The sequence below is a fragment of the Dendrobates tinctorius genome, unplaced genomic scaffold, assembly GCF_039654945.1.
Source record: "Dendrobates tinctorius isolate UK_male_01 unplaced genomic scaffold, ASM3965494v1 ptg000038l, whole genome shotgun sequence".
NCBI lineage: Eukaryota > Metazoa > Chordata > Amphibia > Anura > Dendrobatidae > Dendrobates > Dendrobates tinctorius.
In genome coordinates this window covers 404,250-431,769 of record NW_027361706.1, presented here as the reverse complement: position 1 = coordinate 431,769, position 27,520 = coordinate 404,250, and the positions used below count along the sequence as shown (strand labels likewise).

General features: G+C 49.3%; 1 pseudogene; it reads right to left on the bottom strand.

Annotated features, from left to right (window-relative positions):
• Positions 1–201: 201 nt before the first annotated feature.
• Positions 202–27,520, bottom strand: LOC141088156 (NADP-dependent alcohol dehydrogenase-like; annotated as a pseudogene).

The window sequence follows — 27,520 nt, the reverse complement described above, 5'->3', positions numbered from 1 at the left end:
CGGTGTCTGCATTAGTATAGAAGTTGAACCAAAGCAAATGCCGAAATTCTTAAGTGGATTCTATCACTGTGAACAAAAAAATCATACACCAATCAGATAGGAGAATGTATGCATATAAGATATGATTAATCAGAAGCTGTAAAGTGCATTTCTACAAGGACAGCTCCATGGTCTACTTCCATATTTTCACTTGCAGTACGATTAGAATATCACAATACTCCGAGCTCCTGCCCCACTGCTAAGCAGTTCAAATGCTTCATTGATTTTTTCCAGGGCTAGCTTCTTGCTTACTAAATGTTCCAGATTGTTCCTTTTGTTCATATAATCTGTAACCAGTTTTGGGATATCAGAACCCTTGTAGCCTCCAAATATAGATCCTTTCAAGGTACGCCCTGTGACAAGCAAACCTGGATGCAAACAAAGTGTGTCCTTGGGAGATGCCACACCCAACACAACAGCAACACCATTTCCACAGTAAGTACACTGGAGAGCAGTCAGCATGGTTTCAGTGCGTCCTGCACATTCAATGGCAAAATCCACTCCTCCGTTAGTTAGCTCTGTAATGACCTCATGGATGGGTTTATCATAATCCTTTGGGTTTAGGCACTCAGTGGCTCCCAGTTGTAGGGCTTTTGGATACTTATCCTTATGTGAACCTACGCCAATGATTCGTGTAGCGCTTGCATCCTACAATTGCTGAACAACCAACTCCTCCCAAGCCAAAAACAGCACAACTAGAGCGCTTGGTCACCTTAGCAGTGTTGACAGCTGCACCATATCCAGTAGCAAATCCACAGCCTATAAGACAAACTTCAACAAGGGCACGGGCATCTGGGTCGCCCTCCAAGGGCTGTGGGGTACTCGGTACCGGGCCAATGTAAGTGGGATAAGTCACAGCAGCTGTGACCCGGTCCGTGGCCCTGGGCGCCCAAATCAATGGTGGTTTGTAATATAGTTTATGTGATAGTTTGTGACGCCACCTGTGGTGTTTGGCAAGCAAGATGGTAAGCCAACGCTGCGTGCAGATCCTCTGGGGCTGATGGTGTGTTGCAGCATAGATGGTGTAGCTCCCCACAGGTGAAGCTGTAACCCCAGGACAGTGTATAGGCGTAGGCGGTGTGAGGAATGTTGGTAGCCAGATGTAGCGGTGCTGACAGTGTTGGCGCACAAATGAATGGAAGACACCAGGGCTTGCAGTTCCAAAGCTTTACTCACAGTTCATGGTACACACTGGTGCCTGACTCCGGGGTAGAGACTCAATCAACCTCCCGGGCTAGTCAGGATTATCCTCTCCAACACTCCGCCAACATGTACCTTTCCTGAACGACTCCTCTATTGCGCCTTTTAGTGTGAAGAGCTCGAGCACCGTGGTACTCTGAAGTTCCTCCTGTCAGATGTTCCTAACAACTCTACTCGTATGGCAGACAGCTGTAGCCTCTCTTGGGGACTCCCTTCTCCGGAGTCCTGGCTCTCTATTCAGTTGCTGTTGTGCCCCAAGTCTTAGATGAGAGTAGAGCATTTACAGCCAACTACTCCACCGGTGTCTGCTGCAGAACCATAAGTGTCCATACAACCTCGGGGACCGGTCCCTGGCCTTGCGCTGAGAACCTATAGGCAGGGTTCCTCTTCCAACCCACAACTCCTCTCTGTTCTACTACTCCTTCGTTCCGCACTGTTTCTTCTCTCTCTTATGGAAGCTTAGGTTGCAGTTCTACGTCTTTCTCCTTCTATTCCTTTTCCGTGCCAGATGGCTCAGGTCACTGAGGCAGCTGCAGCACTCCTTCCTCCATCCCTTCTTCCAGGGATCCCCACGCCTCCCGACTGGCTCCCTTCCTTCCTTTCTGACCCTCTGTCAGACTGAACCTCCAGACTGATCTGTAATTCTAAACCTTCCCAACCTTTTATATATCTCAACTCCACCCACCTCCCAGCACATCTCGTGTTACGAAGCAAGGACCCACGAAAGGTGCGCTGCTACCCTCTAAGCATGGAGCCGCAATGTGGTCCTGCTGAACTATCCTGTGTGTGGGGTGCAGGTGTTGGAGTGTGGAAAGGAGTTCCCTACTTACCTAGGTGGTGGGGCACTACACCTTAGGAGAAGGTGCAGTACCTCTGTGGCGACTGAGCCTCAGGGGCGCCACAGATCCACTTTGGCAACGCAAATGTCAGACACCACTGTGTATTCAGTAAATGTACTTGTGCATGCGTAATGATTAGTGTTGAGCTATACCACCCGATACTGAAAAATATCGTATCGGAATGGATCGGCCGATCTAAAAAAAAGTATCGGGTATCGCAGATTCCGATCCCGGAAGTCCCATTCAAGTCAATGGAACAGAAATATCGGAATTAAAACAAACCCTTTCTTTCCCTGTAGGTTAATTCTACATGAAGAAAAACAACTAATAATAATGTAGAATGTATTGCGGGAGGTGTAGGAGACATTAAAGCCATAGAGGTTTAGCCCAATCAAATGGAATAGCAGGATTTTTTTTTTTTTTAAAGACGTTCGTAGTTACAAAGATATTGACTATGTTAAAGTCTTTAATTTTTTGTCAGATATGTATGTTTCACTACTTCCATGCTCTTTACCTTCTTTTTTACTTCTCCCACACTTTCTCCTTCATGATCCTCAGCAGCAGCATCTTTTTCATCAACTTCTTCTTCTTTTTCTTCATTTTTTTCTTCTTTTTCTTTTTTTTTTTTACATTCTTCATATTCTTCTTATTCAACTATTATTCTTCATCATATTCTACTTCTTCATCTTCTTCCTATTCTTCTTCATCATATTCTTATTTGTGTCAGGCATTCCTGTAGTTGTTATCTATAAAAGTTTGAAGATTACACCTTCCGTTCAGCCTGTCACAAAAGATTTACAACAGGATTTGTCCGCGTTCAGTTTGTCCTGCAGCAGCAGGCCTTTTCCAGGGGCACCACGAGGAGGAACGGACACACCCCTGTTGTGAGTTCATTTTCCCCTTCACCGTCGCTGTCTGATGAACTCCCTCTTCTGGTGAAGGAAGGTAGTGAGGCTGATTACCAAAAACTTGTTCTGGTAGATGATGACTGGGTAACAGGAAATTCTGACTGGATATAAGGCAGCCGACGCCCTTCTGAGTCGCTGGTGATTTCTCTGCTGGATTCTTGGAGACCAGTCTGATTCCTGCTTCCCAAAGATAAATTTTTGCTCTGCTATTGAACTTATTAGTTTTGTTTTGTTTACCTTGTTTTTTGGAGTTCAGCCATCCCCGGTCGGGGGTGTGCTGAGTTCCATTTTTGTCTCTTGGCTCTGTCTTCAGAATTTACCTGAGTGCTGATATAGCGACTTCAGGGCCTGTTTTTCCTATCAGACGGTTGGGACATTTTTTGGTAGGGTTTTTGGTAGGGTTTTTTACGGATTGCAGACAGCAGCTTTTCTATCCTGTCCTTTTTAGTTAGCTTATGCCCCATCGTTTGCTCAACCTATCTTTCTATCTGTGTTAGTGTTTTCATCTTGCTTCACCGTCATTATTTGTTGGGGGCTGCCTATTGCTTTGGGGTCTGCTCTGGGGCAGTTTAGATTTCACCTTTCTTTCTTTAGGCCTATTTTGTTCTCTGGCTGTGATCGAGGGGTCTAGGGCATCGTAGGAACCCCCCACGGCTACTGTTAGTTGTTGTGGATAGGATCAGGGGTCTGCAATCCGATAGCTACCAACCTCTCCAGTTTTTCTGGACTTGGCTTGTATTTTTGTTTTTTCCTCCTTCGGTGACTCTTTCATAACACCCCCCCATACACTGCTTAGTCTTCTTCTGCTAATAAATTTGATAATATCCTTTGCTCAGATTTTTAGTCTTATGCTTAATGTTCTTCTGCTTTTGTTTTTTATGCTTCTTGGTCTTCTGTCTCTTGTTGTTCTGCATCTTGGTGGTTGTCTTCCTGTTCTTTGTCCTCTTGGTCATCTTCTTCAGGGTCATCTTTTAGGTATTCTTCTGTGTGGTCTTCAGGGTATTTGTCTTCAGGGTCATTTTCATGGAGATCCAGAGTGAGAATCAAAAACCATTTCCACAAGCTTGAACTTGGAAAAGTAGCAGAAGTTACAAGAAGGCTGAGGAACTGTCGAAAACAAGCTGACGGTACTGGAACCCGAAGTGGCAGCAGAATGAACAAGAGCCAATGGCGCAACCGTGGACCTGCTGACTGTGCTGGAACACAGTTACTAAGCAGGAGGTACCTGTGCTCCAAAGCACTACCAAGGACCAGCAGACGTTGCTGGAACTCGGATACCAAAAAGGAGGCACCTAGGCCAAAGGCACTGCCGAAAACCAGCTGACGGTGCTGGAACCCGGATGGGTAGCAGAAGGAACAAGAGCCAATGGGACAACCGTGGAACAGCTGACGGTGCTGGAACACCGTTACTAAGCAGGAGGTACCTGTGCTCCAAAGCACTACCAAGGACCAGCAGACGTTGCTGGAACTCGGATACCGACAAGGAGGCACCTAGGCCAAAGGCTCTGCCGGGAACCAGCTGACGTTGCTGGAACCCGGATGGGTAGCAGAAGGTACCCATGATTAACAAAGTTTTGCATCCGCGAGCAGGCCGAAGTTACCGAAACCCACAGTCCTACAGGGGGTGCTTGTCCTATTGGCACTATGGAACCAGCCTTTTTTACCAGAACCCGCAGCCCAAATAGGAAGCACCGAAACTGCAGGCACCATAGACTCGGCTAACCCTACCGCAACACGACAGGACAACGTATCGGTGGCAAAGTGACGTTGACACTACCCGGAAACAGCAGGCGTGCTGTAACAAGGCTGGGCAGGAGGGAGTACCCGTGCCAAAGACACTGCCGAGAACCAGCTGACGGTGCTGGAACCCGGATGGGTAGCAGAAGCTACAATACTCAATGGAACTACCGAGAACCAGCTGACGGTGCTGGAACCAGGAGGGGCAGCAGAAGGAACAAGAGCCAATGGCCCAACCGTGGACCAGCTGACGGTGCTGGAACACGGTTTCTAAGCAGGAGTTACATGTGCTAAAAAGCACTACCAAGAACCAGCAGACGTTGCTGGAACTCGGATACCGACAAGGAGGCAACAATGCCAAAGGCTCTGCCGGGAACCAGCAGACGGTGCTGAAACCCGGATTGGTAGCAGAAGGTACCCATGATCAACAAAGTTGCAAGGCCGCGAGCAGGACGCAGTTTCCGAAACCCACAGTCCAACAGGGGGTGCTTGTCCTATTGGCACTACAGAACCAGCCTTTATTACCAGAACCCGCAGCCCACATAGAAAGCACCAAAACTGCAGGCACCATTGACTTGACAAACCCGACCGCAACACGACAGGACAACGTATCGGTGGCAAAGTTACGTTGACACTACCCGGAAACAGCAGGCATGCTGGAACCAGGCTGGGCAGGAGGGAGCACCCGTGCCAAAGACACTGCCGAGAACCAGCTGACGGTGCTGGAACCCGGATGGGTAGCAGAAGCTACAAGAGTCAATGGAACTACCGAGAACCAGCTGACGGTGCTGGAACCCAGAGGGGCAGCAGAAGGAACAAGAGCCAATGGCACAACCGTGGACCAACTGACGGTGCTGGGACACGGTTTCTAAGCAGGAGTTACCTGTGCTGAAAAGCACTACCAAGAACCAGCAGACATTGCTGGAACTCGGATACCGACAAGGAGGCAACAATGCCAAAGGCTCTGCCGGGAACCAGCAGACGGTGCTGGAACCCGGATGGGCAGCAGAAGGTACCCATGATCAACAAAGTTGCAAGGCCGCGAGCAGGACGCAGTTTCCGAAACCCACAGTCCAACAGGGGGTGCTTGTCCTATTGGCACTACAGAACCAGCCTTTATTACCAGAACCCGCAGCCCACATAGAAAGCACCAAAACTGCAGGCACCATAGACTCGGCAAACCCGACCGCAACACGACAGGACAACGTATCGGTGGCAAAGTTACGTTGACACTACCCGGAAACAGGCGTGCTGGAACCAGGCTGGGCAGGAGGGAGTACCCGTGCCAAAGACACTGCCGAGAACCAGCTGACGGTGCTGGAACCCGGATGGGTAGCAGAAGCTACAAGAGTCAATGGAACTACCGAGAACCAGCTGACGGTGCTGGAACCCAGAGGGGCAGCAGAAGGAACAAGAGCCAATGGCACAACCGTGGACCAACTGACGGTGCTGGAACACGGTTTCTAAGCTGGAGTTACCTGTGCTGCAAAGCACTACCAAGAACCAGCAGACGTTGCTGGAACTCGGATACCGACAAGGAGGCAACAATGCCAAAGGCTCTGCCGGGAACCAGCAGACGGTGCTGGAACCCGGATGGGTAGCAGAAGGTACCCATGATCAACAAAGTTGCAAGGCCGCGAGCAGGACGCAGTTTCCGAAACCCACAGTCCAACAGGGGGTGCTTGTCCTATTGGCACTACAGAACCAGCCTTTATTACCAGAACCCGCAGCCCACATAGAAAGCACCAAAACTGCAGGCACCATAGACTCGGCAAACCCGACCGCAACACGACAGGACAACGTATCGGTGGCAAAGTTACATTGACACTACCCGGAAACAGGCGTGCTGGAACCAGGCTGGGCAGGAGGGAGTACCCGTGCCAAAGACACTGCCGAGAACCAGCTGACGGTGCTGGAACCCGGATGGGTAGCAGAAGCTACAAGAGTCAATGGAACTACCGAGAACCAGCTGACGGTGCTGGAACTCAGAGGGGCAGCACAAGGAACAAGAGCCAATGGCACAACCGTGGACCAGCTGACGGTGCTGGAACACGGTTTCTAAGCAGGAGGTACCTGTGCTAAAAAGCACTACCAAGGACCAGCAGACGTTGCTGGAACTCGGATACCAAGAAGGAGGCACCTAGGCCAAAGGCTCTGCCGGGAACCAGCTGACGGTGCTGGAACCAGGCTGAGCAGGAGGGAGTACCCGTGCAAAAGACACTTCTGAGCTGCAACTGGCGATGTTGGAGCCCAGGGGTCAATCATGCAGCAGGCTGAGGCCTACTTCGAGCTAGTTTTATATTGGTTGTACACAACTACTGATTTTAACCGGGCTCCACTTGGGCCTCTGGTTCTACTGTCTCTAGTATTTCCCCTGGCCTACAACCCCGCCAGTCGCCGCTCTGAAATGGCGTGTGCACAATCCACACTTGTTCCTGTGTGACTGGGGCTCAGTCACGTCAGTTGATCCACTGATGTGTGTCCGGCAAGGTCTCCTGCTCTGTCCACATTCCGACTACTAGTAATGGGAATGGGGACAGAGCGGCAGACATTGCCGGACACACATCAGTGAATCAACTGACGTGCCTGAGCCACAGTAACACAGGAACAAGTGTGGACTGTGCACACGCCACTTCAGAGCAGCGACTGGCGGGGTTGGAGGCCAGGGGAAATACTAGAGACAGTAGAGCCAGAGGCCTAAGTGGAGCACGGTGGAAAATCAGTAGTAGTGTGATTTTGGAGGCAGCAGGAGACTTTGCCATCCACATAGCAGGGGAACAGCAGGCGTTACTGAACCCCACAGACACAGGAGCGAGTGTTTGAATCTGTGCGGACAGCACTTCCAAGCTACAACTGGCTGTGTTGTAGCCCAGGATCAATGCTCCGAGCAGGCTGAGGCCTACTTGGAGCGAGGAGAAAATGCGTTGCAGTGTGAGTTTGGAGGCAGCAGGAGACATTGCCATTCACACAGCAGGGAAACAGCTGGCATTACTGAACCCCACTAACACAGGAGCTAGTGTGTTTTGCTCTGTGAAGACGGCACTTCTGAACACCAACTGGCGTTGTTGGAGCACAGGATGAGGCATGGAGCAGGCTGAGGTCTGATGTTGTTGGCATGTGGATGGAGCAGGAGACTTTGCCATCTACACAGCAGGGGAACAGCTGGCATTACTGAACCCCACTAACACAGGAGCTAGTGTGTTTTGCTCTGTGAAAACGGCACTTCTGAACACCAACTGGCGTTGTTGGAGCACAGGATGAGGCATGGAGCAGGCTGAGGTCTGATGTTGTTGGCATGTGGATGGAGCAGGAGACTTTGCCGTCTACACAGCAGGGGAACAGCTGGCATTACTGAATCCCACTAACACAGGAGCTAGTGTGTTTTGTTCTGTGAAGACGGCACTTCTGAACACCAACTGGCGTTGTTGGAGCCCTGGATGAAGCATGGAGCAGGCTGAGGCCAACTTGCAGCACGTTTTATAGAGGTTGTAGACTACTACTGATTGTAACCGTGCTCCACTTAGGCCTCAGGCTCCACTGTCTCTAGTATTTCCCCTGGCCTCCAACCCCACAAGTGACAGCTCTGAAGTGGCGTCAGCACAATCCACACTTGTTCCTGTGTTACTTGGGCTCAGTCCTGTCAGTTGATCCCCTGATGTGTGTCCGGCAAGGTCTCCTGCTCTGTCCTCATTCATACTACTAGTAATGGGAATGTGGACAGACCAGGAGACCTTGCCGGACACACATCAGGGGATCAACTGACGTGACTGAGTCCCAGTAACTCAGGAAGAAGTGTGGATTGTGCAGACGCCACTTCAGAGCAGCAACTGGCGGGGTTGGAGGCCAGGGGAAATACTAGAGACAGTGGAGCCAGAGGCCTAAGTGAAGCATGGTTAAAAATCAGTAGTAGTTTGAATGTGGATGGAGCAGGAGACTTTGCAGTCCACACAGCAGGGGAGCAGCTGGCATTACTGAACCCCAATAACACAGGAGCTAGTGTTTTTCTCTGTGCAGACGACACATCTGAGCGACAACTGGCTGTGTTGAAGCCCAGGGATTATAGTTCAGGTGGTAGAAACATGAACACAACAGGAGACCTGGATACAGTTGCCAACCAATTATTTAGTCGGGAAGAGGACTGGCAAATTCTGGGGAGATCCAGGCCTTGTTCATTTTCAGAAAAGTAAGCCTTTTCAACGTTATCGGAAGAAAGTCGCGTGCGACGGTCTGTTAGTACACCACCTGCGGCACTAAAGACGCGTTCCGATAATACACTGGCAGCAGGGCAAGCCAGCACCTCCAATGCATACTGGCTAAGCTCTGGCCATGTATCCAGCTTAGAGACCCAAAACTTGAAGGGGGAAGAGCCATCTGGGAGTACACTCACAGGGCAAGACATGTAGTCTGTCACCATCTGATGGAAACGTTGCCTCCTGCTGACTGGAGCCGTCAGTGATGGTGTAGACAATTGTGGCGGACACACAAAACTTTGCCACATTTGGGCCATAGTGGTCTTGCCTTGTGCTGAGGCGCTGCCTCTGCTCCCTCTTTGTGCCGAGTTTCCTCCACTGGCTTAACGCACAGAGGTGCTTTGTAAAGCACTAGCTCCACTGCTGTCGGGTGGAATGGAAAACATGATGGACTGCACCAGTGTGTCTTGGTACTCCCGCAGTTTACACTCCCGGTTCAACGTTGGTGTGAGGGTTTGCAAGTTGTCCCGGTAGCGAGGATCTAGGAGGGTGTACACCCAATAATCAGCCGTATAGAGAATGTGGGCGATGCGACGGTCGTTTCTCAGGCACTGCAGCATGAAGTCAACCATGTGCTGAAGACTCCCAACTGCCAAAGAACCGCTGTCCCCTGCTTGAGGCGTGATCTCTGCCTGCTCTGCATCACCCCACCCTCGCTGTACATACTGACTAGAGCTTTGTGTACCTCCCTCCTCTGGAGAGATGTCTTCCTCCTCCATCGACTCCTCCTCATCCGCCTCACAAAGTGTCCCCTGCCTAGGCCTTTGTGAGGAAGCACGTAGCGCAGACTGTCCAGTAGCAGATGGCATTTGGGACTCCTCATCCTCCACCTCTTCCAAAACCTCATCCCTTAGTGCTTGCAGTGTTTTTTGAAGCAGACAGATAAGGGGGACAGTCATGCTGACTAGTGCATCATCTGCACTCGCCATCCGCGTGGAATCATCGAAGGCACGCAAAACGAGGCAGATGTCCTTCATAGAGGCCCAGTCAGTGGTGCTGAAGTGTGACCGGCGCACAGTGCGACTTGTTTGCGCCTGATGCAGCTGGTTCTCCATGATTGCTGCCTGCTGCTCACACAACCGCTCCAACATATGTAACGTAGAATTCCACCTGGTGGGTAAGTCACATATGATGCGATGTTCCGGAAGGCGTAATCGGCGCTGCAGAGCAGCAAGGCGCGACCTTGCCGTGCTGGAACGCTGTAAGTGAGCGCACTCTATGCGGACCTTGTGCAGCAGTGCATCAAGATCCGGATAGTCGCTCAGAAAGCTCTGCACGACCAAGTTGAGCACATGTGCCAGACATGGGATGTGAGTGAGGTTGCAAAGGCCAAGAGCTGCCACCAGATTTCGGCCATTGTCACACACTACCAAGCCCGGCTGGAGATTCGCTGGCAGAAACCACACGTCGCTCTCCTGCTTGATGGCATTCCAGAGCTCCTGCGCTGTGTGGCTTCGATTCCCCAAAGAAATTAATTTCAGTATGGCCTGTTGACGTTTGGCCACGGCTGTGCTCATATCGGTCATAACAGGCTCCTGCTGCGCTGTTTCAGAGGAACTTGAGTAGGAGGAGGAGTCAATGTGTACAGACTGGATTCCTGCAATCCGTGGAATTGGCAGATCACGTACAGCGCCACTCTCCAGATCTGTACCCGGCTCAGCAACATTGACCCAATGGGCAGTGAGGGAAAGGTATCGTGTCCCTGTCCATGGTTACTGGTCCACGCATCGGTGGTCAGGTGGACCTTGCTACTGACGGCGTTTAGTAGCGCATGTTTTATGTTTGCCTCCACATGTTTCTGCAGGGCAGGGACGGCTCGCCTGCTGAAATAAAAGCGGCTGGGCACCGTGTATTGTGGGTCCGCCAATGCCATGAAGTCCCGGAAGGTGTCAGTCTCCACCAGCCTGAATGACAGCATTTCAAGTGCCAGTAGTTTGGCAATGCCAGCATTCAGAGCCTGTGCTCGGGGATGGTTTGCCGAGTATGGTCACCTTTCTCCCATGCCTGTGCTACCGATGGCTGTCGAGTGGCCTGGGAGTGTGAGGATGACTTGGAATGTGGTGCTGTGGGTGGAATGTCACAGGGTCTCCGGACAACAGTGCCAGAGGTTCTTCCTTGGCGATCCTGTGAGGAAGCCGAACCAGCTGTGTGTGAGCTGGAGGAAGAGGCCCCAACACGAGCTGAAGAGGTGGTAGGTGGTGCTGTACGTTGGCCTACGTCTTCAGTGTGTCTGTGTAACTCCACCTCGTGCTTGGTCCGCACATGTTTCCACTTATTAGTGGTATTGAGGTTGCTGACATTTTTCCCTCTTTTGACTCTCTGATGACACAGCTTGCATTTGACAAAGCAAATGTCATCTGCAACTGTGTCAAAAAAGGACCACGCACTGCAAGTCTTGGGAGCGCCCGTTTTGCCTTTTGAAAGTGGAATGCTCCTAACGTGTGCCGAAGTGGAGGCTACAGGCAACCAAGTCTGCCCCTCTCCCTCTCCCTCCGGTTTTGGCCGTTCGGGGAATCTCTTCCTCAGAGTTGCTCCCACCACCTTCCTGTTCCTCACGCCATGATGGGTCAAGGACCTCATCATCTACACTCCCCTCTTCAAACACCTGCTTCTCCTGGGTTGTCTCGCCAGCACCGTACGCAACAGAAAGTGGCAACTGTGTCTCGTCATCATCTGATGCGTACTGAGGTGTGCTGACCATAGGCACTGGCCCACCCCCATCTTCAGATTCAGAGGGACAAAGAAGTTGCGCATCACTGCATACTCCCTCTTCTTCACAATCTGGAATGCTGCTTGGCTGGCCCCCTCTTTCCAAACCAACATATTCCAAGAACAGAAGTAGAGACTGTGATGGCTCCTGTCCAGTGCTCTCTGACTGCCTGGGCACTTTGGCAGGTGGTGAAGAGACAGATGGTTGCTCTTCGGTGCTCTGGTCCTGAGAGGATGTGGAAGTAAGTGAAGTCGATGCGTTAGCTGGCATCCATCCCACAACGGCTTCAATTTGTTCCTCCCGCAGCAGTGGGGTACGGTGAGGTCCTACAAAGCTGCGCATAAAGGACTGTTGCCTGCTAAAACTGGGGGATGCTGACTCACTGGTGCCAACAGCAGGCACAGACTCCCCACGTCCTCTCCCTGCAGAATCCCCACGTCCTCTCCCTGCAGAATCCCCACGTCCTCTCCCTGCAGAATCCCCACGTCCTCTCCCTGCAGAATCCCCACGCCCTCTCCCTGCTGAAACTCCACGCCCACGTGCCTTACTCCCTGCCTTCTTCATCTTGCTAGACTGAGAAAGATAGGCAGAAAAGTACAAAGGGGGGACTTAGTGTGCTTATTCTTGAACAGCTGGTTACAGGTATAAGAAACACTAATTTTATGAAGTGTGTGTATCGACTACACTTTAATGGGAGCTAATGTGGCCTACACAACTTTCAAATGTAGTGTTTGGTGAACTTTGCTGTTTTTTTTGGGGGGAAAAAAAACTAAAATGATGTGATCAAATATTTGAAAGTGAGAGTATCACCAACTTTCTGGAGCTATTACAATGCTGGCAGGTAACCTACAATGCAAAAGATGAGGCTCCAAAAAATTTGGGTAATACTAATCTGGCTGCAGCTGAAGGGCACAAGCCAGAAAAAAGGCTCCTCTACTCCTATATAGTGTTTGCAACCAACCAATGTAGATGGATATGGATGGATGCACACTAATAGGAGAAGAAAAAATGATCTGCAATTAAAGAAAAATATGTGCGAGGCAGTGACGCACGCTGAGCAGCCTACAACCAGACGTAGCTGCAGGACACACTACTCAGCGTGAGCTGCACTCACACACAGTCAGAGACCTCTCAGACAGCCGTGAACAGTGCAGCTAAGTGGGCACTAGCACTGACAGGCTGCAGAAAGGCTCTGCTGTGTACTCCTAGAGTGTTTGCAACCACCATATATGGATACGGATGGATGCACACTAATAGGAGAAAAAATGAGCTGCAATAAAAGAAAAATGTGTGAGGCAGTGACACGCTGAGCAGCCTACAACCAGACATAGCTGCAGGACACACTACTCAGCGTGAGCTGCACTCACACACAGTCAGAGACCTCTCAGACAGCCGTGAATAGTGCAGCTAAGTGGGCACTAGCACTGAAAGGCTGCAGAAAGGCTCCGCTGTCTACTACTAGTGTTTGCAACCAACGTATATTGATACGGATGGAAGCACACTAGATAGAATTTTTTAAAAATAAGCAGCTCAAAAAGAAAAATATGTATGAGGCAGCAGTGAGGCACGCTGGGCGGCCTACAACCAGACGTGGCTGCAGGACCCACTCCACAGCGTGAGCTGCACTCACACAGCCCTTGCAGACAGCTGTAAACACTGCTGCAAGGGAAAAGAAAGCTACAGTGGTGGTTTATGTAGCCTGGGTAAAGCACAATATTGTTTTGAGAATCGCTATTTCTAACTGTCCCTCACAGTCTTCAACAGCAGCCTGTCCCTAACTGAATTCACAGCCGAGTGACCAGAAATGGCGGCGGCTTTTATAGTGCATCATGACATCATTTCAGCAGCCAATCACAGCCATGCCAATAGTTTACATGCCTAACAGGATGTGCCCACACTTCTGAGGATTCCCATTGGCTGAATCAAAGCGAGCGGGCTGATAGCATTATGGGAACTTCCCATTCCGTTATCCGATATGAAAAAAGTATCGGAAGTCAGTATCGGAATTCCGATACAGCTAATATCGGCCGATACCCGATACTTGCGGTATCGGAAAGCTCAACACTAGTAATGATAAATCGCTTTCCCTTTACAGGTAAATCTGCTTGTACCATCATCCATCAGTCCTGATTGAGCTCCAAATGCAAACTCTAATTTTTTGCAGATGTTACTGTGTTGGCCATCGCAAGCTCTGCACGATTTATTCTGACTTCATGAGCCTTTGGAGGAGCTACTTCAATATCTTCAATGCTGAGGGGCTTGCATGGTTCCCAGGCAATAGCGGCCTTGCATTTAATAGCCTTTCCTGCGGTGCTCATGGTGGTTCCGGTTCAAAGCAATGATGGAGGAGAGAGCGTCAGCTGATGCCTCCTCTCCCATCATTCCCCTCTGCTTCTGACATTGCGGGTGTGTGATGACGTCATCGCGCACTCACTGTGTGCCAGGCAGTGCAGCCGTTGAGACAGGAGCCCCCTGAGGAAGCGACGAAATATCAAGCGAAACGTGCGTTGGGGAACGTGGTCACAGCACGGGCAGTCATTATGGGTAATTAACCTCTTCATTCTTTACTTAGTCATGTAGCGGTCTTTGCATACGTAATGTATACATAAATATATTTATTGTTGATACTGTGGTAATTGCAGGTACGCAGGATGCAGTGACGAGTCGCGAGACAATTTGGTGCTTTCTATAATAACTTTTATAAAACTAGAGGGAACTTTCCTCAGTCACGGCTTGATCACCAAAAGCGGTAATGGAGCGCCGACACCAGGGCCTAGCGGGGTACTCGGTATCGGGCCCGTTGATCTCAATGGGAGTGTCACGGAAGCTGTGACCCGGTCCGTGGCCCTGGGGCTCCATGGCAAAAAAGGGGGTGAATGAACAATGAAATAAAGTTTATGAATAGTTTGTGACGCCACCTGTGGTGTTCGGCAAGTGAGGTGTTAGACCGACGCTGCATGCAGATCCTCTGGGACTGGTGGTGGGTTGCAGCCAAGATGGTGAAGCTCCCCACAGGTGGAGCCGTAGTCCCAGGGCAGTGTAGATGTAGCAATGGAGGAGAGGCACAGGCGGTGTAGAGGCCGTTGCCCAGATGTAGCTTTGCAGGGTGTAGTGATGCGGGAATAAGTGGAGGACACCAGGGCATGTAGTTCCAAAGCTTTACTCACAGTCTGCAGTTCACACAGATGCCTGCCTCCGTGCTGTGTCCTCCGGGTCCTGGGCTCAGTCAACCTCCAGGCAAGATAGGATGCTCCCTTCGAACACTCCGCCAACATGTACCTTTCTGAATGTCTCCTCTATAGCGCCTTTTACTGAAGTACTCCTAGTACTGAGTTACACTGGAGTGCCTCCTGACAGATGTTCCCAAGAACTCTACTTGTACAGCAGACAGCTGTAGCCTGCTTCGGGGACGCCTTACTCCTGAGTCCCAGCTCACTATCCAAGTTGCTGTTGTGCCCCCAAGTCTTAGATGGGAGTAGCTCACTACTCCACCGGTGTCTGCTGCAGAGCCTTCAGTATCCATACAACCTCGGGGACTGGGCCCCGGCCTTGCGTTTAGAACTTCTAGGCAGGTTTCTCCTCTAACCAACGTCCTCTCTGTTCCATTTTTCTCCTTCATTCTGTACTAATTCCTCTCATAGAAGGTCAGGTTTCAGTCCAATGTCTTTCTCCTTCTTTCCTTTCCTGTGCCAGCTGGCTCAGATCACTGAGGCAGCTGCAGCACTCCTTCCTCCATCCCTCTTCCAGGAATCCTCACTCCTCTCCGAGTGACTCTCTCTCTCTCTCGCTGACTGACTGACTAACTAACTCTTCCTGCTCTTTATGTAGTCTAAACTCCACCTGCCTCCCAGCACGTTTCGTGTTCCAAGCAGGGAACCACCAAAGGTGCTCTGCTACCCTCTAAGCAAGGAGCCGCAATGTGGCTTTGCTGAACTACCATGTTGTGTGGGATGCGAGTGTTGCAGCGTGGTCAGGAGTTCTCACCTTACCTGGATGGTGGGGCACCACACCTCAGGAGGAGGTGCAGTACCTCTGTGGCGACTGAAGCCTCCGGGGTGCCACAGTAACACGGGTTGCCCTCGCAGGGGCTCTAAAACAAGCAAACACAAACGGGTAGAACACGACTACTTCCGGCAATAGCCGGTCACTATAGGGCCGCGGTATGGCTGACTACGGGTCCGTAAATATATAGTCAACTTAGCCGTCCAGGCGTCCCTCGCCATTCGGGATGGTGGTCTTTCGGCGTAGTAGTCGCTGGGCCCAGTTGCTGAGGCGTTGGCGTAGTCTTCGCACGCTCCAGCGCTCTGATGACACTGGAGCCCCACAGGCCCCGGCTGAGTCCTTGGACGGATGGGCCGCAGTTCCCAGACTGGGGCAAGTGGCAGCGATGTAGGGTGGCGAATCACAGACCACCCGCGCAGCTAACGGCTGCGACGGGGAGTCCACGGCCAGCAGAGGCTCGGCCCCTGCTGCGAACCGGTGCGGGACAGTGGTGGCCGGCGGCGGCACTGTACTTGCCGCGAACACTGGTGAGAGCAGGGCGACTGCGGGTGGCGGGGAACAGGTCGCTGCCGCGGGGTGGAGCGAGATGGCAGCGGCCGCGGGCGACCGCGGGTAGGCTGCAGCCGCGGGCTGGAGCGGGGCAGCAAATCTCGGATGATCGCCCTGCCACCGTCCCTCTGGAGTCCTCAGTCGGCATCTTCCCTGGCACTGGTAGGTCGCTCTATCTTGCAGTCGCTCCCACAGTCTCCTGCTGCCTCTGTCACAGTCTGCTCACTCATCGTCCTGGGGATTCCCTGCCTCCTTTATATTGTTCCCTCCTCCAGCCCATCTGTCTGTCACAACAGCCTGTCCTCGAACTCTGTGCCCCGGGGACAGTTTCCCCCGGAACCCAGATGACGGCTCCCTTGGTTCCGGTCCGGACACTCGACGGGGGCCATTCCTCCCACACTACCATGGTGATGTTTATGATTTAGGGGCACTTGTTCAGCATACCATTGCACTGCATGGTTGGCTATATGAGCCTCCTGATACTGAGTGAATCAGCTGCCTGATGTTTACATTAACTCTTTCTATTACTATTGGTTTGACATAGGTTATTTTTTGCTCTGTCCTGCTATTATGTTCTGCTCATAGTCTGTGGCCATCAGTCTTGTGGATCATGTGTATTCATACATACTAATTGACATATGATATATTTTATTGTACATTTTACTATTTATGTAATTGATGAACTTCTGTATTAATAAATACTTATTTTTCGTTGTATATGGTAAACTCATTTTTTTCTCTGTATTTTCTGATATGTATCTGAGTTTATATACATGAAATTTTCTTGACTTTGTGCTGGTACTTTTTATGTTTATGTAGGAGCCAGACGGGAGCAGCGCATGGCACGAGGAGAGGTGAAAATTGTGGAGTTTTTTAATATATCAGTGAGTTCTGGACTGTGGGGCCATTCTCGGGGGGGGGGGGATGTGGACTGTGTTATATATTATGTGGGCTGTGTTATATTCTATGTGGCTGTGTTATATACTATGTGGACTGTGTTATTTACTATGTGGGCTGTGTTATATATTATGTGGCCTGTGTTATATACTATGTGGCTGTGTTATATTCTATGTGGCTGTGTTATATACTATGTGGACTGTGTTATTTACTATGTGGGCTGTGTTATATATTATGTGGCCTGTGTTATATACTATGTGGCTGTGTTATATACTATGTGGCTGTGTTATATACCATGTGGCTGTGTTATATTCTATGTGGACTGTGTTATATTCTATGTGGCTGTGTTATATACTATGTGGCTGTGTTATATACTATTTGGCTGTGTTATATACTATGTGGACTGTGTTATTTACTATGTGGACTGTGTTATATATTATGTGGCCTGTGTTATATACTATGTGGGCTGTGTTATATACTGTGTGGCTGTGTTATATACCATGTGGCTGTGTTATATTCTATGTGGCTGTGTTATATACTTTGTGGCTGTGTTATATACTATGTGGCTGTGTTATATACTATGTGGGCTGTGTTATATACTATGTGTCTGTGTTATATACTATGTGGCTGTGTTATATACTATGTGGGCTGTGTTACATATTATGTGGACTGTGTTATATACTATGTGGGCTGTGTTATATACTATGTGGGCTGTGTTACATACTATGTGGACTGTGTTATGTACTATGTGGACTGTGTTATATACTATGTGGGCTGTGTTATATACTATGTGGCCTGTGTTATATACTATGTGGGCTGTGTTATATACTATGTGGCCTGTGTTATATACTATGTGGGCTGTGTTATATACTATGTGGACTGTGTTATATACTATGTTGGCTGTGTTATATACTATGTGGCCTGTGTTATATACTATGTGGCCTATGTTATATACTATGTGGCTGTGTTATACACTATACTATGTGGCTGTGTTGTATACTATGTGGGCTGTGTTATATACTATGTGGCCTGTGTTATATACTATGTGGCTGTATTATATACTATGTGGCTGTGTTATATACTATGTGGCTGTGTTTATATACTATGTGGGCTGTATTATATTCTATGTAGGCTGTATTATATTCTATGTGGGCTGTGTTATATACTAGGTGGCTGTGTTATATACTATGTGGATTGTGCTATATACTATGTGGCTGTGTTATATACTATGTGGGCTGTGTTATATACTATGTGGCTGTGTTATATACTATGTGGGCTGTGTTATATATTATGTGGGCTGTATTATATTCTATGTGGGCTGTGTTATATTCTATGTGGCTGTGTTATATACTAAGTGGGCTGTGTTATATACTATGTGGACTGTGTTATATACTATGTGGACTGTGTTATATACTATGTGGTTGTGTTACATACTTTATAGGATATGTTATATGTTATGTGGCCTGTGTTATATACTATGTGACTGTGTTATAAAGTATACTATGTTGCTGGGTTATATACTATGTGGGCTGTGTTATATACTATGTGGACTGTGTTATATACTATGTGGACTGTGTTATATGAGATTTGGATGTTTCGCCCCCCGCAGTTCGCCCCCAGCAGTTCGCCCCCGCACATTTCGCCCCCAGCATTTTGCCCCCAGGGTGTTTCGACCCCGCACATTTCACCCCCGCACATTTCGCCCCATACCCAAGGAGCTGCAGCTGTGACAGGTAAGTATGTCAGTTTTTTTGTGTTCTAGGGTGATAATACTCCTTTAAGGCCAGCCAGATGAGACACTGGGTGAGCTGCTGAAAAGGCAGCCACAGGAATCCCCAGCAATTGGGGTCCTGTATATTTTACCCTCAGGTATGTTCAGCCCTATATGTTTTGTTCCCTGCATGTTGACCCCAAAAGCTGAGGGTGAAACATCAGGGGTCAACATGCTAGGGGCGAAACATCAGATGGCGACCCATCCAGGGACAAAATGCTGTAGGTGAAACATCCGGGGGCGAAACATCCAGGGGCGAAACGCTGGGGGCGAAATGTGCGGTGGCGAAACATCCTGGGGGCCAAATGCTGGGGGCAAAATGTACCTGGGGCGAACTGCTGGAGGCAAATTGCTGGGGGCGAAGCTTCCTATAACCGCTCTTAATAGGGTGCATTTCCTGGAGTTGGACAATGCATTATTCTGCACATTGCTTCCTTCTAGAATTCCTGCCCATGATAAGGAGATTAAAGATTTTCTCTATTTCCTATTTTCAGTAACAAAACAAAGGTTAGGAAGAAGATGAGCTGATAGAAATAATAAGTGATGACCCAGGTAAGTACAATAATGTGGGTCTATAAAAAAAAAAGCAAATGAACTGCATATTTTTTTTTACTGCTTAAAGGGTAGGAGAACTTATTTTTTGGATAGAGGAAAAAACGATTGTACCGTGATGGAAAAAGCGGACACATTGACCAAAAATGGATGAAAATTTTCTCTTTGCATGCAAAAACAACCCCAAAACATCTGAATGAGGCCTAAAGGTACTGTCACACTTAGCGATGTACCAGCGATCCCGACCAGCGATATGACGCGGTCAGGATCGCTGGTGCATCGCTAAGTGGTCGCTAGTGAGCTGCCACACTGGCAGATCTCACCAGCGACATCGCTGGGGACGGGGGTCGCTACTTACCTGTCACACCAGGCGATCCTGCGTCCTCCCACCCGGCTCCACGCGTCGCTCGTCATCACAACAGGAAGCTGACGACGAGAAGCGGTCCTGAACGTTCTCGCGCGATCAGCGATAACCAGGGGGGAGCGGGTTGTAGGTAAGTATCACACACAGCGATATCGCTAGCAATATCGCTATAACGTCACAAGTTATAGCGATATTGCTAGCGATATCGCTTAGTGTGACAGTACCTTTACTAATTTTGAGTTGGCCTCCTCCATTACACCCAAAGAAATAATTACATTATCTTCTCCTGTTTTTCGCAGAGCGTCCCTTCAATATCAGAAAAGAGGAAATAGTGGACTGGGTAAGGTCAGTGGAAGGCTGAAAGAGACGAAGAAAGAATACAATCAAGATTTATAGACAACATTATTATTATTATTATTATTATTATTATTATTATTATTATACAATTTATAGCGCCATTTATCCATGGCGCTTTACATGTGAAAAGGGGCAAATATAGACAAGTACAATAAACATGAGCAGTACAAGACACACATAAGTACAGAAGGAGAGAGGACCCTGCCCGCAAGGGCTCACAGTCTACAGGGTTGGGTGAGGATACACTAGGAGAGGGTAGAGCTGGTTGTGCGGCGGATTAGTAGACTGTGGGTCACTGCAGGTTATAGGTTTGTCGGAAGAGCTGGGTCTTCAGGTTCTTTTTGAAGGTTTCCATGGTAGGCGAGAGTCTGATGTGTAGGGGGAGGGAATTCCAGAGAATCGGGGAAGCACAGGAGAAGTCTTGTATGCGGTTGTGGGAAGAAGAGATAAGAGGAGAGTAGAGAAGGAGATCTTGAGAGGATCGAAGGTTGCATGCTGGTAGGTACCGGGAGACCATGTCACAGATGTAAGGAGGAGACAGGCTGTGGGTGGCTTTGTATATCATAGTTAGGGTTTTGAACTGGAGCCTCTGCACAATAGGAAGCCAATGAAGGGCTTGGCATAGGGGAGAGGCTGGGGAATAACGGGGAGACAGGTGGATTAGTCGTGCAGCAGAATGTAGGATGGATTGGAGTGGTGCCAGAGTGCTAGAGGGGAGGCCAGAGAGTAGGAGGTTGCAGTAGTCAAGGCCGGAGATGATAAGGGCATGCACTAGTGTTTTTGCGGTGTCATGGTCAAGAATGCACGGATCCGGGAAATATTTTTGAGATTGCGACAGCAGGAGGTTAGGGTTTGGATAAGTGGCTTGAAAGCGAGGGCAGAGTCGAGGATCACCCCGAGGCACCGAGCATGCGGGACTGGGGAAAGTGAGCAACCATTGACATTGATGGATAAGTCTGGTGGAGGGGTAGAGTGAGATGGGGGAAAGATTATGAATTCTGTTTTGTCCATGTTCAGTTTTAGAAAGCGAGCAGAGAAGAAAGCTGAAATAGCGGACAGACATTGTGGGATTTTGGTCAGTAAGGAGGTGAGGTCAGGTCCAGATAGGTGGATCTGCGTGTCATCGGCATAGAGATGATACTGCAAGCTGTGGAATTCTATGAGCTGTCCCAGGCCAAAGTTGTAGATGGAGAAGAGTAGGGGTCCTAGAACTGAGCCTTGAGGAACACTGACAGAGAATGGGAAAGGTGAGGAGGTGGTGTGGGAGAGGGAGACACAGAATGATCAGTCTGTTAGATATGATGAGATCCAGGATAGGGCCAAGCCTGTGATGCCCAGAGATGAGAGAATCTGGAGCAGGAGGGAATGGTCCACAGTGTCGAAGGCAGAAGACAGGTCCAGGAGAAGAAGGACTGAGTATTGTCGCTTGCTCTTGGCGGTTAGAAGGTCGTTGGTGACTTTAGTTATGGCAGTTTCAGTTGAGTGGTGCAGTCGGAAGCCTGATTGTAAGCGGTCAAAGAGGGAGCAGGAGGAGAGGTGGGAGGACAGTTCAAGATGGACAACATCAACAATATCATCATTACCACCAGTGAGATCATCACTACCATCATCATCATTACCACCAGTGAGCTCATCACTACCATCATCATCATTACCACCAGTGAGATCATCACTACCATCATCATCAATACCACCAGTGAACGGTTTTGTCAGCAGATCGTCAGTATTCTCACAAATAAATCTAAAGAGAATAGAACATCAGAAAGTTTCCTGAATGCAAAAAACTTTCTTAAAAATAAAAGCAGAAAATGTGATAGTTTCACATTTATACCTGTACGTACTGTGACAAATATTGTCTGTGTAATCATATTATAATATTTATTGCCCCCAATTTTTTTTAACTCTCAATTTTTTTTTTTATTTCAGTCTTTGACATATACCCTTCACTTTTCTACTGTTGGGATATGGGTATTTTTTCCTTAAAATTCATGTATTTGGGGCTAAAAATCATTTTATCAACTAGGTTTTATTAATGAACTTTACACCAAATGAGATGTCCCTTTTCAGAGATTCCTTGACGAGGTGGGTTGGGTTGATCTTTGAGGGATGCGTCCGCCATGCAGGGTCGGTTTTAGACAAAGTGGGGCCCTTGGCAAAAGCTTAAAGTGGGTCTGCAAATGCTCACATATCGCTCCATCACTCAGAAACATTTCTGTTGTATTTACTTGCGCTGAGTTCAGGCCGCTAAACGAGCCCGATCGACAATATTGAAGTCATTCAACGCTTGTTTCCTGGAATTTTTAGGGTATCTGCACACGTTCAGTAATTGGCAGCGATTTGTATGCAGCGCATGTCCGCTACGTCCATAGTGTTGCCAGCTATTGAATGCAGGTGATTCTGAATGTGTCCATTGAACTGTGCGGAATTAAACCTTCAAATACATTGTACGGGTGAGATTTATCTTACGGAGGCTTGTGTCTCTGCAAGATAAATAGACATGCTGCGAACTGGAGAGACACGCCACATGTCCATCTCTGGGTGATCCGCGGGCATCGGTGCACGCACAGTAGGCATGGGATTTCTTGAAATCCCATCCGCTATGCTGTAACATCTGGATGCTGCACAGGTACGCAGCATCCAACCCACATCATTTACTGACCGTATGCACCTACCCTTACTCTGGCTGAGGGAGAATGATTGGTGCAGATAGTCCTTGATACTGTATAATGCAGGTCCCATATAGTACATATAGTAAAATGCGCTCCCATGGTCCTTGATAGAGTATACTGCAACCCCCCTCAGAGTATAAAGCAGCCCCTCAGAGTATAATGCGGCCCCCCACAAACACACACACACACATAGTGCAGCCCTCACACACAGTATAATGCAGAACCCACACCCACAGTATTATGCAGCCCCTTCAGAGAATAATGCAGCTCCCTCAGAGTATAATGCAGCCCTTTCAGATTATAATACAGCCCCCCACACACACAGTATAATGTAGACCCCCTGAGTATAAAGCAGCCCCCTCAGAGTATAATGCAGCCCACACACACAGTATAATTCATCCCCCCACAAACACACACAAAGTATAGTGCAGCCCCCACACACAGTATAATGCAGCCCCCCACACAGTATAATGCAGCCCCCACACACAGTTTAATGCAGCCCCCACACATACAAAGTATAGTGCAGTCCCCCCACACACACAGAATAGTGCAGACACACAAAAAAACAGTATAGTGCATTCTCCCCACACACAGTATAATGCAGACAACACAGTATAGTGCAGTCCCCCACACACAGTATAGTACAGCAGACAAACACACACCAAAGTATAGTGCAGTCCCCCCATACACATTATAGTGCAGCAGACATACTCAACACAGTATAGTGCAGCCCCCTACACACAGTATAGTGCAGACAACACAGTATAGTGCAGTCAACCCCACACACACACCAAAGTATAGTGCAGTCCCCCCATCACATGATGCTCTCTCCTTCATTACTGCTTTCAACTGTATCGGCATCTATAATTTGATATGATTATTAACAGGTTGGCTTAAGATTATTTCAAGGTTTTCTATGGGTCTGATCACTTTGATAATGGCTACAGTAACGAGGCGTACGGAGCGGAGTCGCATGTGTACGAGGTGTACGGAGTGGAGCCACGTATGTATGAGGTGGATGGAGCGGAGCCGTGTGTGTACGAGGTGTATTAAGTTTGAAAGGAATGGCGCCCGCCAGCTCAAATTTTTTTTATGTGCGGCACATTTATTCTGCCGAGTTTGAGACCTCTGCTGTAAAGTGTCAGATCACTGATCTGACACTTTGCAGTGCACTGTGTAAGATCAGCGATCTGACATGTACTGCAGGAGGCTTTCTCAACGCCTAATCTCAGCAGGTACTGAGAAATCCACCTCCCTGCAGGACCCCGAAGGCCCCCGCGGCCATCTTGGATCCGGGGGCCTGCACTGTTCCCTGCGTGATTCTTCCCTATGCCCATGTTTGATCGCAGTGTGCCAGGGGTTAATGTGCCGGGGGCAGTCCGTGACCGCCTCTGGCACATAGTGCCGGGTGTCAGCTGTGATAATCAGCTGAGACCCGGCCACTATCAGCGGCGCTCCCCCCGTGAGCGCTGCTGATCGCTATGACGTACTATCCCGTCCATGGGAATTAAGTCCCAGGTCACATGGACGGGATAGTACATCATATGACAGAAAGGGGTTAATATGGAGCATCTTATAGGGCCACCATTAACCTTTGTGCAGCATTATATGGGGCATATATTAATATGGAGCATCTTATGGGGCCACCATTTTACTTTTATTAGTATCTATTTTTATTTTTGAAATTTACCAGTAGCTGCTGCATTTTCCACCCTCGGCTTATACTCAAGTCAATAAGTTTTCCTAGTTTTTTGTGACGAAATTAGGGGCCTCGGGTGATGCTCAGGTCGGCTTATACTCGAGTATATATGGTATGTCAAATTGGTAGCTAGACCCTAGTGGGTCTTGCACAGTGTCATTTTTACTACAGTCCACAAATGTAATTTAGATCCCTAATCTCACCTCTGCTTTACCAGCATGATGAATTAATAGGAAAAACACATGGTATTGATGGAGCTGTTGTTTTCCTGCCAAAGAAACTCAATAAGATCAATGAGGTGGTTAGCCGCACACGGAATGGAGAAATAGTAAAGATGACAATTAGTTTCACATTTGAGTTAAAACTCTCTTCACCAATTTGCTTTCACTTTTACAACATTATATTCCGAAGCCTTGAAGAAAAAGATGAATATATTGTGAAGCAAATAGGTGTGAATAATTATCACCCAATTGATGTTACATAAGTCAAATCAATCCTATAAAGAGAGCACGGCACTCAGGAATAGCTTGGTTGTTGGTGCTCAAGTCGGGTATCCAACCCATCAATCAAAAAATGACAAAAATCTTTGCAGTCAATATGTGAAATATTCAGACACTTTTATTTTGTGCATCCAGACAGAAAGGTTTAAACGTTTTCGGTCCAGCATAGGACCTTCATCAGAAAAATCTCGTTTACTGAAATAAATAAATCCTTGCAATGGTAGCCAAAAGAAGGACAAAGTAGAGAGTCTGGATGGCCAGTGGAAATGTTAAATGGCTGGCGTCTGGAAAGCGTATGTGGACTGAGCCGTCCAAAGTCATAAATCAAAACATACACAACCTAACAATGGGGAATTGATTTACCACCAAAATTTTGAAGTATGAGACTAAGATAAGATAAGATAATCCACTTTATCTGTGCATCTGCACGCTCGCAGCTCTGTCTGCACAGCTCCCTAGCTGCTCTGCCTGCTCCGCACTCCTGCGGCTCTGCCTGCTCCGCACTCCTGCGGCTCTGCCTGCTCCGCACTCCTGCGGCTCTGCCTGCTCCGCACTCCTGCGCCTCTGCCTGCTCCGCACTCCTGCGGCTCTGTCTGCCTGCTCCGCACTCCTGCGGCTCTGTCTGCCTGCTCCGCACTCCTGCGGCTCTGTCTACCTGCACCTCCTGTGTGAACAGGCCCAAATCTGTTCCTTCATACTCCATTCCTTCCTGCCTATATCCATACCTGTACCTCCTGTGTGAACAGGTCCAGATCCTGTTCCAGCTTACACCACTCCCTCCTGCCTACACCTCCTGTGTGAACAGGTCCAGATCTTGTTCCAGAATGCACTACTCCCTCCTGCCTACACCTGCTGTGTGAACAGGTCCCTACCTGCTCCTTTTCATACCACGCCAATCTGTCCTGTGTCTCCAAGCCGTGCCCGCCTGTCCTGTGTCTCCAAGCCGTGCCCGCCTGTCCTGTGTCTCCAAGCCGTGCCCGCCTGTCCTGTGTCTCCAAGCCGTGCCCGCCTGTCCTGTGTCTCCAAGCCGTGCCCGCCTGTCCTGTGTCTCCAAGCCATGCCCGCCTGTCCTGTGTCTCCAAGCCGTGCCCGCCTGTCCTGTGTCTCCAAGCCGTGCCCGCCTGTCCTGTGTCTCCAAGCCGTGCCCGCCTGTCCTGTGTCTCCAAGCCGTGCCTGCCGTGTCCACCTGCCTGCCTGTCTATAGCCTCTGTCAAGGTGTCCTGTTCCCGAGTGGGATCAGCAGCCACAGCCAGACACCACCCTGGAGTGGCACCCGGCAGCTACCTGCCGCACAAGCCTGACCTCACCATCAGAGGCTCCAGTGAAGACCAAGGAAGCTGCCGTAGTTACGCCCCTTCCAGGGTAGTCTGGTTTGTGGCACAGTGGGGCCACAACCCCCCGGCTCGCGCCATTCAGCCAAGGCGCGAGCGTGACAGTTTGCTCAGGCCATGGTCCCCGCTGAGTCCCATGTCCTTACGCTCGCAGAGCGTCATGAACCTGTGTTCCACCAGTATGAGCAACCAGAGGAATTTGTTCCGTTCTGCGTGGTTCCGATTGTGGAGACCTCTGAACCAATCATCGTCTCCAATGCCCTCTACAATCAGCTCCTGGCCTATGAAGAGCACAACCCAGCAGATCTGCCTAGGTTCTATGGGGACCCTAAAGAGTGCCAAGGGTTCCTGAAGAAATGCCTGCACTACATCCTGCAGAATGCAGCTTGTTTCCCCTCTGACCGGGTCAAGGTGGGATACATCATGTCCTACCTAGCTGGTGATGCCTTGATATGGATTGTCCCCTTTGGGAAGCAGGGGACCCTGTCGTCATGAGCCTGGGGGCCTTCCTGGTGGCCTTCCGTAAAGTGTTCGACGTGCCTCGTCCAGCTGCTCTTGAAAAGTCTTCCTCTTCAAGCTTCCAGATACAGGCCAGACAAGAGGAACCTATGGGTGAATCCTCTCATCCGTCTGTGACCGTCCCTGACACTCCTGTTCCTCAGTCTGCTAAGGCGGCCTCCCGTGTAAGGTCCAAGAGGTCTAAGAAAAAGCGGCTGGCAAGCTTACAGCCGCAATCTGGTCTCATGAAGGAACATCCCGACGGTCTCTGTTCTGTGAAGCCAATGACTGTTTCTCTGCCTTCTGGGAGCTTTGGTGTGTATAAACCGCCAGCCATACGGAGTCAGTGTGTCGTCTCTGTCATACAGCTCTCGAAGCCGACGTGGGCGTTGTCTCGAGGTGGCCGAGCCCTGTTGGAAAACAGTCTAGTCCTGCAGGGACAACTACAGCTCCAGGTCGGAGCTTTATACATGAAGAAGTTCATCTTCCATCTGCTGACTGGTATGCCCATGGGTCATTCTGATCCAGAGATTCTAGTACCCGTCCATGTCTGGAAACCTAGTAGGGCACCGCGCTTGAAACAATCAAGTGACAAGAAGTGTCTGGTTCCCTTACGTCAGAGTCGGTCAGCAATGTCACCTTCTTCAT